Below are 15,080 nucleotides of genomic sequence, written 5' to 3'. Positions count from 1 at the left end.
TGCCGGAGGAGTTTAATGTCCAGTGGGAAGGGCGGCACCTGTGGCTCAGTGAGTAGGGCAACGGCCCCATATACCAAGGGTGGCGGGTTCAAGCCCAGCCCCGGCCAAACTGCAACACAAATAAAAGAAATAGCCAGGCGTTGTGGCAGGCGCCTGTGGTCCCACCTACTCGGGAGACTGAAGCAAGAGAATCACCTAAGCCCAAGAGTTGGAGGTTGCTGTGAGCTGTGATGCCACCAGCATTCTACCACGGGAGACAAAGTGAGACTCTGTCTCTAAAAAAATAATAATAATAATGTTCAGTGGGAAAAAAGATGGGCAAATATATAGGCATAACAAAATGTAAGAACGATTGTAGAAATGTCTATAGAGTATGTGTATTATGGGGAAATGGATGAAAAAGAAATTCAGCGGGGAATGGTGGCTCACACCTATAATCCCAGGCAGTAGCATCCTTTGAGGCCAAGAGTTTAAGACCAGCCTGAGCAACATAGTGAGACCTCCTCTCTACAAAAATACAGATAAATTAGCACAGGTGTGATGGTGTGCACCTGCAGTCCCTGCTGGTCTGGTGTCTGAGGCAGGAAGATCGGTTGAGCCCAGGAGTTTTTGGTTGAAGCTGAGCTATAATAACACCACTGCATTCTAGTCTGGGGAACAGAACTAGATTCCATCTCAAAAAAAAAAAAAGAAAAAAATGCTTATGAATTCTGTATTCTCCTCCAAATATATTTTTAAAATATTGATTACACAATTATTCTAGAACTCTATGTGCCCCTGTCCTACTGCCCAGCACCCTCAGGGACATGAGCACACCTTTTTGAGAAGGTTGAAATAGGGAGAAACAGTGCTTGAAACCTAGCAAGTACTCAGCGAGTATTTATTAAATAAATGCATGATGGACGTGAAATGATCTGATCTAATATGACCAGCTATTCTAACAAGTGATACATCAAGTGGCAAGTGGCTGTTAGATTATTGCAGAGGCACAACTCATGTGAGGGGGGATTTTCCCCTTCCCCTTTCTGCTGCCAAATAAGCCTGGATATGAATGAAATATAGCCAAATCTCTTTTTTATTAGCTCAGTTTGTTCACTGTGATACCAAAGCCCACGTGAAGCCTGGAGATTTAAGAGGGGTTGGGGTCGGGGGCAGAAAAGTAGATCTTTACCTACTTAAATATTTATTATATTATCACAAAGAATGCTAAACCAGTCAACTGGGAAAATTGTAGATAAAAGCAGAGACTTACTGCTAAACTAACGACAACCAAAAATTAAAGTTTAGGCCAGGCTCAGTGGCTTGTGCCTATAATCCTAGCAATTTGGGAGGCCAAGGTGAGAGGCTTGAGGCCAGGCGTCCAAGACCATCATGGGCAACAAAGCAAGAACTTGTCTCAAAAAAAAGAAAGAAAATAAAATTAGAACTGTTCTCTAAGGGCCAGGGCCAAGGCCAACTCCCATAGTATTTATGTAGAAGCTTCCTTCTCCCCACAAACAAAGCGCTCCCTCCCTTTGCTCTTTCTCTCCTTCTTTGACAATCTAACCTTGAGTGATCAGGTTCCTTCACTGACTTCCATCATTCATTGATTGCCATCTCCTCTGAGCTGCTATGGTAGTGTCAGTTTCATGCTGTCTTATAGTTTTCACTAATTCTTTTTTTTTTTCTCTTTTGAGACAGAGTCTCATTCTGATGCCCTAGATTAGAGTGCCATGGCATCAGCCTGGCTCACAGCAACCTCAAACTCCTGGGCTCAAGCAATCATCCTACCTCAGCCTCTGAGTAGCTAGGACTCAGGTGCCTGCCACAAAAACCAGCTAGTTTTTCTATTTTTAGTAGAGACAGGTCTCACTGTTGCTCAGGCTGGTCTCAAACTCCTGAGCTCAAGAGATCCTCCCACCTTGGCCTCCCAGTATGCTAGGATTACAGTTGTGAGCCCCTGTGCTGGCCTTGTTAATTCTTTCATATGCCATAAAACTACACTAGATACTTCACAAGGGCAGGAATCTTCCATAGACTCCTTGTACAAGGTTCAAACACAATCACAGTCAAATTACTGGTTCACTGGTTGATATAGGACTTAGCAGTCCAGGAATTCTGCTTGTGTGACCCCTGCACCTCCTCACCAAACTGTCTACCAGTTTCTCATGAACAAGACTCTTCAAACTTCTGCTAGAGCTCTTTACACTTCATGTCCTGAGAAGGGTCACAACTGGAGGCCAATGTTAAATGCCTGGAAAAGCTGATTCCAGGACTAAAAACCATAGTGGCTTTTATAGACCACAGAAAAAAATAAAAGATTTAAACAAATATTTGTCCTAGGAAGCCCTCGGTCTCTGTTAAGGTCTCTAATCTGCAGACACAGCAAAGAGTTGAGAGTGGAGGAAAAAGCTCTGCTGGGCAGAACAGGGCTTCACTTATTTTGGACATGAGGGCTTCAGCCAGAGGATTTCTGTTCTTCTTTAATGTGTTCTGAACACCTTGACTCATTTTCCCTAATCTCAACCAAAATATCCCAGATACAGCATGCCTGGTGAAGAGAAAGAAAGAAAGGAAGGAAGGAGGGAAGGAAAAAGTAAAACAAAAGAATACCCCCAAGACAGTAAAAAAAAAAAAAAAATCAATCCAGGCATAGTGCACAGTGACTAGATAGATAGATAGGTAGATACCTTCTCCTGTTGTCCCAGGAGAAGAGAAATTTAGGAGACCCAGGCTCAGAGACATTGAGCCTAGCAGACAGCAGGAAAAGGGCCAAACTGTGCACACAGTCAGGGTCTGTAGGCCTTTCCTCTAAGACTCTATGGACTCTTCTATGTTCCTATTCCGAAACAGGAATCCTCTGAACCCCTTGCCTACCCTGCTCAGAGAACATTGGCAGCCATTACTCATCTACCACTGACAAATTTAAAAATTCTTCTCTAGAGAAATCAACAGCTTCAGAGAAAAGGCCGACAGACACTGATATTCAGGAATCCCACTGTGAAAAAGCCCACAAAGAAGCTGACTGTGCCCCAAAGTCCCGTGTAGTCACTGCATTTCTAAACAGCTTTTTAGCTTGTCTCTATCTAACATGAGACATTTGAAAAACGTAAGAGAAAAACAAATAGAAACAGAGGCTATCTGGTTAATATCCTGAGAAAAACAGGGAAGATGATATCCGCAAAACAACAATACGATATTATGTAAAAGGAACATGGGATAATAACAGCAGGTGTGGTGGCTCAGGCCTACAATCCCAGCACTTTGGGGCTGAGACAGAAGGACTATTTGAACCCAGGAGTTGGAGGTTACTGGGGGTTGTGATTTCGCCACTGAACTCCAGCCTGCATGATGGAACAAGACTACATTTCTGAAAAGAATAAATAAAAAAAAAAATAATAATGGCAATATTTATTGAACATTTACTATGTTTCAGACATGTATTAAAACTAACTTAATTCTGGGCGGCACCTGTGGCTCAGTGAGTAGAGCGCTGGCTCCATATATGGAGGGTGGCAGGTTCAAACCCGGCCCTGGCCAAACTGCAACAAAAAATAGCTGGGCATTGTGGCGGGCGCCTGTAGTCCCAGCTTCTCGGGAGGCTGAGATGAGAGAATCGTCTAAGCCCAGGAGTTGGAGGTTGCTATGAGCTGTGACGCCATGGCACTCTACCAAGAGTGACAAAGTGAGACTCTGTCTCTAAAAAAAAAAGGGAGGGTATCTCTTACAAAAGATTGAAATTGAAAATGGTATCAGACATCTCAATAGAAACTCTGGAAGCAGTCAATGGAGCAATGCATTCTGAAATTTGAATGAAAATATATCCAACCTAACATTTCATATCCAGCCAAACTATGAATCAAGAGTGAGACCCAGAATGCACATGAACTGATAACAAGTCATCAGGAGGGGAGCAAAGGCCAGATGTGGGAGGACTTACTTTTCACTATATACCATTTTGTTCTGTTCAAATGTTTACCAAATGCTTACATTATTCAAAAAAAGTATTTTAGGTTTGGTGGCTCATGCTTATAATCCTAGCACTTTGGAAGGCCAAGGTGAGAAGAATGCTTGAGGTCAGGAGTTCAAGACTAGCCTGAGCAAAAGCAATACCCTATCTCTACAAAAAATAGAAAAATGAGCTGGGTGTGGTGGCACATACCTGTCTTTGTAGCTACTTGGGTGGCTGTAGCAGGAGGATTGCTTGAGCCCAGAAGTTTGAGGTGAGCTATGATGACACCACCATTGCACTCCAGCCTAGGCAACAGAGCAAAACTCTTATCTCACAAAAAAAGTAATAATAATAAAATAAAAAGAAAGTTTTTAAAGGCCATTTTAGGGATGGTAATAATTAAAAAAGAAAGTTTTTAAGACCTTCTTAAAAGGATAGTGATAATTAACTATTACTAGATCTGGGAACCACCCATATTAGATAATAAAGTACTTGGGTGATTTCTTGTTCTTTATTACCCGTCTACTGCAAGCATGAAGCACACCAGGTCTTTACAAAAGGAGGTGAGAACTGGTTTGCTGCTCTGAGAACAGTGCAAAACTCTGAAAGACAATCCCCTGGCAAGGCAAACTCAAGCCTCATAGATCATTTGGATAAATACACGAGGGAATGAACAAATACATGAGTGTGAAGCAGCCATTTGAGTCATTTGGGTGTGGGTATCCGGAAGAAAGTAAAGTTACGGGTAATTACTTGGCATTCCAAGTCCTCCCTTGCTGAGACTTGACAGTTTCTGCAGGAATATATGCTGGGTGTAGGAAGCCACTCTGCAATGCTAAGTCTATTCTTGCCATCATAATGTGAGGCACTGAAGCCTGGTATAGTCCATTTATCTGCATACCACTGTTAGGTAGCACACAGGTCAAGGTGCATACTTTGAATTGCCCTTATCTGTCTCTGGTAGAAAAGCTACATGATTTTCCTTGTGAAGCATGAGCTAAGTCTGATTATAGTTCTGTTCAAATACTTGATGTTAAAAGCATATTAAAGCTTACTGAAGTCTTTGAGAATTTATCTAATATACTAGTTATTTTAAATCATTTTAAAAGAGTCTGTATTGGCTGGGCATGGTGGCTGAGTAATCTCAGTACTTTGGTAGACTAAGGCAGGAGGATTGCTTGAGGTCAGAAGTTCAAGACCAGCCTGGGCAACATAGCAATACTCAGTCACTACAAAAACTTAAAAATTAGCTGGGTATGGTGGCAGGCGCCTGTAGTCCCAGCTACTCTTGAGGCTGGAGTGGGAGGATGACTTAAACCCAGGAGATCGAGGCTGCAGTGAGCTGTGATTGCACCACTGCACTCTAGCTTGGGTGATAGAGTAAGACTCTGTCTCAACAACAACACAAAAAGAATCTGTATCAAATCAAGAGTATTATGAATATGGTCAACCTTCCACAAATACATCTGCATGAATATATTCCAAACATATATCCCTTAGCATGTAGAAACTGGTACATTGTAAGTATTTTATAATTTTCAGAGTATTATCAGATAAGTTAACACTAAACTATAGTCCCCACTTATTCTGCATGATAAAATTCACAGTATGTGTAAAAAAAGAATTGTGAAATCTGCAAAGTGCTATGCAAAGTTGTATACAAGCATAAAAGTGGTCATATCAAGCTTAGTATCAGATTTGTATAAAACAGAAAGACATCATATCTTGTAATCTATTCCTAAGGAATTTTGTGGTTACCAAAACCTAATGAGTTGTTTAAACATTTTTAATTCTGTAAGAAGACAACAACTGTCATTGTGAGCAAGGACGCAAAGGGAGTGTATGTATAATTCTTAATGTTTGCATTGCAGTAGTGGTAGGTAGCTTCTAATACGGTATCTGATGATTCCAGCCTCCTGGTGTTCCCCTCTCCTCAAGTATGAGCAGGAATGACTGAATTGCTTACAATGAGTAGCTGTGGCAGTGGTGATGAGATTTCTCTTCTGAGGTCCCATCTTGGGCCTCTCTTACATTCTTTTTCACATCACTCAGCCTGGAGGAAACTAGCTGCCCTGTACTAAGGCAGCCCTGGGGACAGATCCATGTGGTGAGGGACTGAGACCTTGCGGCAACCTCATGAGGGAGCTCAGAAGTGGATCTCCTATAAGACCCCAACCCCAGGCAACATTTGTACCTCATGAGAGACCTGAGTCAGAGCCACCCAGCTAACTCCTTCCCAGATCTCTGACTCACAGAAACTATAAGATGGTATGTTTGTTATTTTGAGTGGCTAAGTTTGGGGACAATTTGTTATGTACAATAGATAATACAGAGTAAAATATACCCATGGGAAAAACGCACAATCATAACTGCACAGCTTGATTCATTTCATGAAATGAACACACCCAAGTAACAACTAGCTCCTCCCTCTTGGAGTAACTATCATATTTAGTGTTTGAAAACTTACTCTAAAGTGCCATTGTTTAATCACAGTATTTAATTTATTCCAAATAACAGTAGAGTGTGAGCTTTTTTTTTTTTGTAGAGACAGAGTCTCACTTTATAGCCCTCGGGTAGAGTGCTGTGGCATCACAGCTCACAGCAACCTCCAACTCCTGGGCTTAAGCGATTCTCTTGCCTCAGCCTCCTGAGTAGCTGCGACTACAGGCGCTCGCCACAACGCCCGGCTATTTTTTTGTTGCAGTTCGGCTGGGGCCGGGTTTGAACCCACCACCCTCGGTATATGGGGCCGGGGCCTTACCAACTGAGCCACAGGCGCCGCCCCCGAGTGTGAGCTTTTATATATATGTAAAAAAATGGGAGCCTAAGTAAAGAAAGTTCAGAAAACACTACTATATATGACTAATAGTAAGAAAAAACATGATGAAAAGCTTTGAGAGGACCCTAGAACAATAAAATTTTTGTTAGCTGTGTGTACTGGGATATGTAATCCAGTACACCGCTCAGGATTTAGGCGTAAAGTTAAAATGTCTGGATTAGAATCAGGGCTCAACTCCTTACTGTGTGATCTTGGGAAAACTAATCTCTCTCTATTCAGTGTCTGCCTGTCGTATGAGGATAATAATAGTGCTTACCTTGCAGGATTACGGAGAACATGAAAAATGGAAATGAATACAGATCAAGTAACAATGCTTTGTACATAATAAGTGCTTAAAAATTATTAGCTATTGTTAAGAAATGTTTCATTTGGGAGTTTTATTAATAAAATATATAGGATGGCAAATTTCTTCTATTTGCCATTTTTATCATATAGGAGGTGATTTTTCCTGTGAGTAGAAAATGCAGCTCCCTCAATTTTTTGTTTGTTGGTTCATGGCTTTTCTGCCTTTTCCCAGAGAGTGAAGGAAGCGGGGCAGAGGTGAAGTTTAAACCAGTCATCGTCTCTCTGTTATTAGCTTTGATAGGCAGGTAGGGGTGAGGCGGATAAAGTCCAAGGCTGACTTGAGGCTTTGCTGTATCAGCAGATTTCAACTACCATCATAACCTCAACTCTTCCTTGCTATGGAACCCTCACAATTGACTACTGTCCTCTTACTAGTAAGTCTGTGTCTATTTTTAATTTTTCCCCTTTGTTCAAATCTCTCCGCTGAAGGTTATAAAAGATTTAGATTTAGAAAGCGACTTAGCATTTGGAATGAGACAGAGGCTATAAATAGATGTGTCAATGAAAGAGGTGAGCTCTCGGAGTCTCCAAGTCAGAAGCATGCATTCTGGTCTGATCTGTGGACTGACCTAGGCATGCTTACAGGGGTCTCTGGACAGGTGTGTGCATGTATGTTCCTGCATATGGAAACACGAATACATGCCTGGAACCTACACGAGCATATTGCTGAGCACAGAAGTCTGGAGATAACTGCTATATTTCTGAATGGTGGAGTGATCTTTGCTGGACCAGGTTGATGTTGTTCCCCTGACCATTATTACTGGAGAAATCAGCATAAAGCATTATTCCCAGATAGTCAACCTCCAGATTGTAAGATAGTGGCATAGCTTACACATTGAGTATGTGATACTATTTACCATCCTCTTTCCCAACACCAGACTTGGAGAACTTGTCAGGATAAGGGGTCCACGGTAATGTTTCATTCTGCCAAACACTGAAGTCAGCTTAGCAACTGGTTTGTTAAGCAGGAAGCCAGCCGTTCACAGTCTGCAGCCTCATCTCCTGCCATTCGTAGCTGCTAAAATTCAAACCTATTCTTCAACACCCAGGGTAAACACTTCCTTTTCTATGAAACCATCCCTGATTGCCTTAGTGATATACTCTGAATTCCTAAAACACTTCCTGACCCTCACACTTTGCCTTGAACTGAGTTTGTTGGGTGCCTGTCTTCTCTTTGCTGGACTGTAATCTCTCACGGGCAAAGACAACATCATTCATCTCATCTCTGTGTTCCCAGCAGCACCTCGTGTGGTAACAGAGGGGCTGCTCATATTTGTTCAACAAATGTGTACTCCTAGTTACACCCCTCTGGGTGCCAACTATTTTGTCAATGTTCTTGTTAATTTGTGGAATTCAGAATTGGAAGCATTAGAGATAAGGTGTTTGCTTAAGGAAATCAGTATCCCTGAATATCTTCAGATAGACAATAATAAAAAAAAAATGAGAAACTAATAGACCTGTCAGGATCTGAGAAGAGTTTTGCTGTGATTTCAGACTCCCAGTGATAGGAGGAGAATATGAACACTTTGATACATTTTCATATGAAATCAATTGGCCTGAAGGCAAGACAGTGATCTATAACTTTCTAGGGACTTGCTCAGGCTGAGACTATAGATTACATATAGCCACACTATTCCAGAATTTGATAAATTACTGGCCTAGAACAAAGATTAAACTTTAAGATGGAAAAGACCTTAAGAGTTCTTTTGCTGATTCCTTAGCCTCCCTAAACCATTTGAGACAGATTTTTCTTCTTTCTCTCTTGGTCTTTTCTAATTAACCACCTAGAAAAAACCACACCAACTGTTTCTGACAAATTGATTTGTCTCATAATAAACTCTTCAATTAAAATAAGTTTTCTGGTCTTAGACAAAGTAAACATCTGTTTAAAACAGTGACCTTAAGTTAGTAAAACAGAGTATGTTTCTATTTCCTGGATAAAGTTCCTCTCAAATGCCTGATCATATTTTCTAAGATTTTTTTTTCCATGAGTCCTTGAACATTAAATGCACATGGTTAGAAATTAGCACACAACCACAAATGGCAACAAAGTGCTTATCAAGCTAAATCCAAGGTAGTCATTAAGTCTTGGTAAATTATAATCCTCGTTACTAATAAAAACTACTAACGAAAGGTGAGGCATGGCTAATGCTGAGTACATTCTGCCCCCTTGTGGATTAAAAAGCAACAAATAGGAAAGAAATGACAGAGGACAGTGTATTGGCTAGTTCCTTTCAGTTCTTTCAGAGCCTTTCCACGATCTTTAAAAGTCAGGTTAACAATGGAACAAAACTAGACGCTTTGTATAAATCGTATAAGATCTCACTGATGGTGACAAAATATACTGACGAGAGTATACATTTGTATTTTATACTTTGCGATAAATTCAACTAGGACAGTGCCTGGAATATTCTAAGCACTCCATAATTATTTCATAGACTATCACAGTTAGAAAAGACTTTAAATACTGGGTCTGACATTCATATGTAAAGATCCCTTTACAGCCCCGGACACATCCTCACTTGAACGATTCCAGTAATGGAAAGTTCACTAAACAATAGAGCTCATTCTCCTACCGGACAAGACTGTCCAAAGTCCATCAACATTAAACTCAAATGGCATAAGTCTTTTGTAAGAGAATGATCTATTTTAAGAACTAGAAAGAAGTATTGGAGATCTCCCAGTCTATCGTTTCACGAGAATCTGTTACAGCCTCTGAACCTAATTCTGCCCAATGGAACAAAACCCCATAAGCCTAGTTAATACTTGTTTCCTAGCCTTTAGGTGCTAGAAGGTTACCAGGCTGCCCCTTTGCCTTCCGTCCTCCTAACTCACTCCCCTATAGCTGCGTCAGCAGCTCCTCATGACTTGTTTTTTATTTTTAGGTCACAACCCTCTGAAGGCCACCTTTTCTGCCAATATCCCTCCCAGTTTTCAGCATCTAGAACTGAACACAGATGCTCTGGATGTGCTAGTTTGGCTAAAGGACGATGGAGTCGCACACACACACCCCCACACACACGTTTGGAACAGCAAATTTCCACGAATGCAGTCACATCACACCGGTGGTCAGTGTGAATTCTCTTACCAGCCCCTCTTCCCGCCAGGCCTTTCCCAGGCTTAAACTTTTAACATTTGCCTCTATTAAAGTTTTCCTTGCTTTTGGCTCAAGATCCCAGCTAGCAAGATAATTATATATCTCCCCTGTGTCCAATCAGATTAGGTCTGCTACCCAGCTCTGGGCCATCTTCATTTATAAACATGATCTCTGTGTTTCCAACTTACTGATTTCAAGGTAAAGATAACGACTTTTGGTGTGGGAAAGAAAAAGGATAAAAACTGGAGGTAGCTGTGTCTCCAGCCCAGCTGCGGGTCGCAGTTGTGTGGTGGCAGCATTACTTGCTGTGTGATCCTGGGGCTCGCTTGAGATGAAGCATTTGAATAATTGTTCACTGTTAATATAAGGTACCATTAACTATTAGTTTTTCAAGGACTTGAGGGAGTAGAAGAGACTGTTCTCATCTTTGTATCCCCAGAACCATCCATATCTAATAGGTGAAGAGCTCAAGGCAATTTTTTAATGTAGATAAATACATGCAAAGTACATATTGAGACAGTTTTTCACAGAGGCAAAGGGAAATAAGTCAACCATTTTTAATCTGCCTGTGTTTAATCTGAGAACTTCTCAGACTATCTTCTGTCACTGCCAAGCTCTTCATTTTCCTCCTTCTGCTCCTTCCCTCTCCTTCCCCCCTCCTGTCCTCATTCCCTCCTTCCTCCCTTCCCTTCACTTCTCCCTCTTCTCTCCCTTCCCCCACCTCCAAAACTAACCCCTAGACTGGAAAGGGGGTGGAAGCTTACTAGTGGTCCCCCTGACTAAATCCCACAGCTCAGGCCACCACGTTGGTCCTCGTACCCACACCATTAATTTTAGGAACCCGAAGAACATATACTCACCCCCTTAGGGGAAAAATAACAAGGCTTCCCAGAAATTCTGCTTCTCAGAAATTCCACTGTTAACTCTCAAACTTCATTCCTTTACCTTTAGACTATGTCTAAATATGGCTCGTGCCCATTATCCTAGAGGCCAAGGAAGGAGGATCCTATAAGTTCAGGAGACCAGCCTGAGCAAGAGTGAGACCTTGTCTTTTCTAGAAATAGAAAAGCACCAGGCATGGTGGATTGTGCCTGTAGTCCCAGCTACTTGGAGGATGAGGTAGGAGGATCTCATCTCAGCTCCTACTGTAAGCTCAGGAATTTGAGGCTGCTGTGAGCTAGGCTAATGCCACAGCACTCTAGCCTATGTGAGAGTGAGACTGTCTCAAAAAAAAAGAAAGAAAGAAAATATATTTGTGTGTTTGAATTTGAAAAGATGTGTTCCAGTGTTAGACACTGTTTTTGGCCAGGGCTGGGCTTGAACCTGTCACCTCCGGCATATGGGGCCAGCGCCCTACTCCTTTGAGCCATAGGTGCCGCTCACTTTTTTTTTAATTTTGAGATGGAGTCTCACTTTGTCTCCCTCAGTAGAGTGCTGTGGCATCATAACTCACAGCAACCTCAAACTCCTGGCCTCAAGCAATCCTCATGCTTCAGCCTCCCAAGTAGCCGGGATTATAGATGCCCACTAGAACACCCAGCTAATTTTTCTATTTTTAGTAGAAATGGGGTCTCACTCTTACTCAGAGTGGTCTCCAACTCCAGAGCTCAAACAATCCTCCTGTCTCAGCCTCTCAGTGTGCTAGGATGACAGGCGTGAGCCACTGTGCCCTGGCCTAACATTTCCAATTTAAAAGTTAATCTTCAAAATCAAACATCCTAAAATACTCAAGATATACATCTATCTTTAGTGGAGCTAAATTTACAAACAAGGATGGCAGTCATGAGGTGAAGGTCACACAGGACCTAAACCGGTCAGACCTGCTGTGTGGCCGTGGGCCTGGCCTAACTAACTCCAAGCTATTCTCACTACATGTGCTCTCAAAATAAGAGAAATGGATTGGAAAATTTCCAAAGTCAGGCGGCACCTGTGGCTCAGTGGGTAGGGCACCGGCCCCAGATACTGAGGGTGGTGGGTTCGAACCCAGCCCCGGCCAAACTGCAACAAAAAAATAGCCAGGCATTGTGGCAGGCACTTGTAGTCCCAGCTACTTGGAAGACTGAGGCAAGAGAATCACCTAAGCCCAGGAGTTGGATGGAGGATGTTGTGAGCTGTGACGCCACATCACTCTACCGAGGGCGACAAAGTGAGACTCTGTCTCTAAAAAAAAAAAAAAGAAAATTTCCAAAGTCTCATTTATTTTTTTGAGTGACATTTGATGATTTTGACTTTTTTGAGGCTTTCTCAAATATTACATGTAAGGTAAAACACAGCGAAAATCTCTTCTGGTTTCAGGTAAGTGAGCAGTTGAGAAAAGTGCCATCCCCAAGTGGAAGAGGGGGCTTCCACGCCTGTCACCGTTGGTGGGTTGCTCTGCTGTAATCAGACGTGGCTCCCACACCTGGCATTGGACAGTTACCTCCTATGACTCTTTAATTGTGTTGCTTGTGAACTGCATAGTTCTATACAGTCTGGGAAACAACAACTCAATTCAAAAAATAAGCCCACTTATTCCTGACCCCCGCGCCAAGCACTATGGCTTCACTTGGATTGGGTGGTGGGAAATGTTGGATGCCTGTGCTGATGACAGCAGCACCAGAGTTCTGATCTTTGGGGAGAGCAAGTGTGTGGACCTAAGGAACAATTTGTGCCCTGTAGGCCTTCAGTAAATTATTTGAGAAGTAGATGAATTCTCTGTTAGAGAAATAAGAGAGAAATAGTTTTTTTTTTTTTTTTAACGCAGCATCCTAATATCTGTTAAAAGTTACTCCTGCACCATCTCTTTGAAGGAGGTCTTAAAAGCTTCAGGAGAATCTTTAATAAAATTTAATCTTTAGGCTGGGCGTGGTGGCTCAAGCCTGTAATCCCAGTACCCTGGAAGGCCGAGACAGAACAATAGTCTGAACTCAGGAGTTCCTGAGCAAGAGCAAGACCCTGTCTCTGCTAAAAATAGAAAAGCTAGCCAGGCATTGTGGTGGGTGCCAGTAGTCCCAGGAGGCTGAAGCAGGAGGATCACTTGAGCCCATGAGTTTGAGGTTATAGTGAGCTATGATGCTATGGTACTCTAGCCAGGGGCAACAGAGTGAGATTGTCTCAAAAAAAAAAAAATGTATTAATCTCTAATACATTTTAGAGAGTAAAATCTTAAGCCAATTTTGACTGAATGTAGGCAACATTCAACTGAGAAAAAGCCCCTCCTTCTAGCACAGAAGAGCAGAGCAAAGGATCTAACATTTACGGGGAGATTCCCATGTACCGTGCCAAGTACTTTACCTCCATATCTTGTTTAATTCCCATTTTGCAGACAGGAACACTGATGCTCAGAGGTGTTAGGTATTCTCTCAAGCCCCCAGAAGGGCCATTGTTAAGTGCCTGAGTTGCATGTGAAAGCCCCCTGAGGGAGGAGAGCCTGCAGCTCCCAGGATGGCATTTTGCCTGTGCACAGAAGGCAGTCCTCACCACTGCCACCTCCCAGCAGCTCCTCCCATAGTTAGATGCCATAACAAAATCCCCACGGAGACTACTCCCTCTTGCAATTCTGCCAATAATTACCTTTGTAACTTGACATTTCAATTTTCTGGGCCACAATTTCCTTGTAAGTTAAATTGATGATCTCTTTCTAAACAAAGATGATTCTTCAATGACTCCACAATCCAAGGGTAGCCCAGGGTGGCTGGAATGCGCCTTACCTCTCACTCAGCAGCCCCTTTGAGCATATCCTTGCCTTGGAGTTAAAGTTAGAGCCCAGGCCCCTGTCCCCTTAGGTGGGTTTTTTAAAGTACAGATGGATTTTAGCAATCTGCCGGAATCCATCCGGCCTCCTGCGTCTAAGGAGCTGAAGTTTGGGGAAGACTGAGAGGTTCGTGCGCTCTGATCTTGTGGCTCCCTGCCTCGGTAAAGCTATTTGTTTTCATTGAGGGGCTCCTCCCTGCACTGCTGCATTTAATTCTGGATATGGTATAAATAGAACCTGGCGCTCGTTCAAAGCGCACCACTCACGGCTCTGTTGCGGTCCCTTTGGAACTTCAACCAAATCTGAGCCTTTGATTCCCTCTAGTGGCTGAAGTCGGCAACTTTCATAGTTGATTCTTTGCATTCATGTATTGAATGTGTATGCACTGAATTCGTGCTGGGTTCCCTAGCTTTGCCTGAAGCACGGGGCACTGGTTTCATTTGAGCATTTTTGTGTCCAGTGGAAAATGATCAGGGGTAGAAGCCAGGGCTCCTTCTTACAAGCTCAGGTTAGTACAGTGTGAACTGGTGCATTTCCCAGCTGCGCTACAGCTGCTTTGTAGAGATTAGGAGAGAATGGGTAGTAAGAGGAGTTATTTCTGCCATTAAATGAGTTGTAGGGTCTTGGGGCCAACTCTTACCCGTAGGCCTCAGTTAGCTCATTGATAAAATGGGTGCATGGGTTAGAGTCACATCAATTCAAAGGATATTTATTAATTGAACACTAGCAGTGTGTGAGAGCCTGGGCTGCTGTGAGAAGGCAGTGATGAATGGGACTTAATCTCCAGGAAATTACAAGATAGTATGAGAACCAAATTTCTAGAAGCCACATGAAACAGGGCCACAGCTCTGCATTAAGACAGATATGGGGCAAGCCTGCCTCATCTGTCACTTCTTAGTTGTGTGACCTTGACAAGTTGATAACCTTACCTTTGACTTTTATTAATACATTTGGATGATAATCTTTTCTTGATAGGGTTGAGCTCCATGGAGAACCAAACTACAGGAAGTGCTCGCTAAATAGTGGCCTAATGGTACACATTCTTTTATCTTTACAAATTCTGTCTTCCATCCTTTATGGCTTCATGTCATAGGTTTCAAACTCTGAAACAGGCTGGATACAGTGGCTCACACCT

At 42.5% G+C, this 15,080-nt stretch overlaps 1 protein-coding gene across 1 annotated transcript in view; it reads left to right on the top strand.

Annotated features, from left to right (window-relative positions):
- The window catches only part of CLMP (CXADR like membrane protein), a 102,594-nt gene that overhangs the window by 57,275 nt on the left and 30,239 nt on the right, over window positions 1-15,080 (top strand). The window lies entirely within an intron of this gene.

The sequence above is a fragment of the Nycticebus coucang genome, chromosome 6, assembly GCF_027406575.1.
Source record: "Nycticebus coucang isolate mNycCou1 chromosome 6, mNycCou1.pri, whole genome shotgun sequence".
In the NCBI taxonomy this organism is placed as follows: domain Eukaryota; kingdom Metazoa; phylum Chordata; class Mammalia; order Primates; family Lorisidae; genus Nycticebus; species Nycticebus coucang.
Note: the sequence above shows the minus strand (reverse complement) of the source record. Positions and strands in the feature narration are given on the sequence as shown.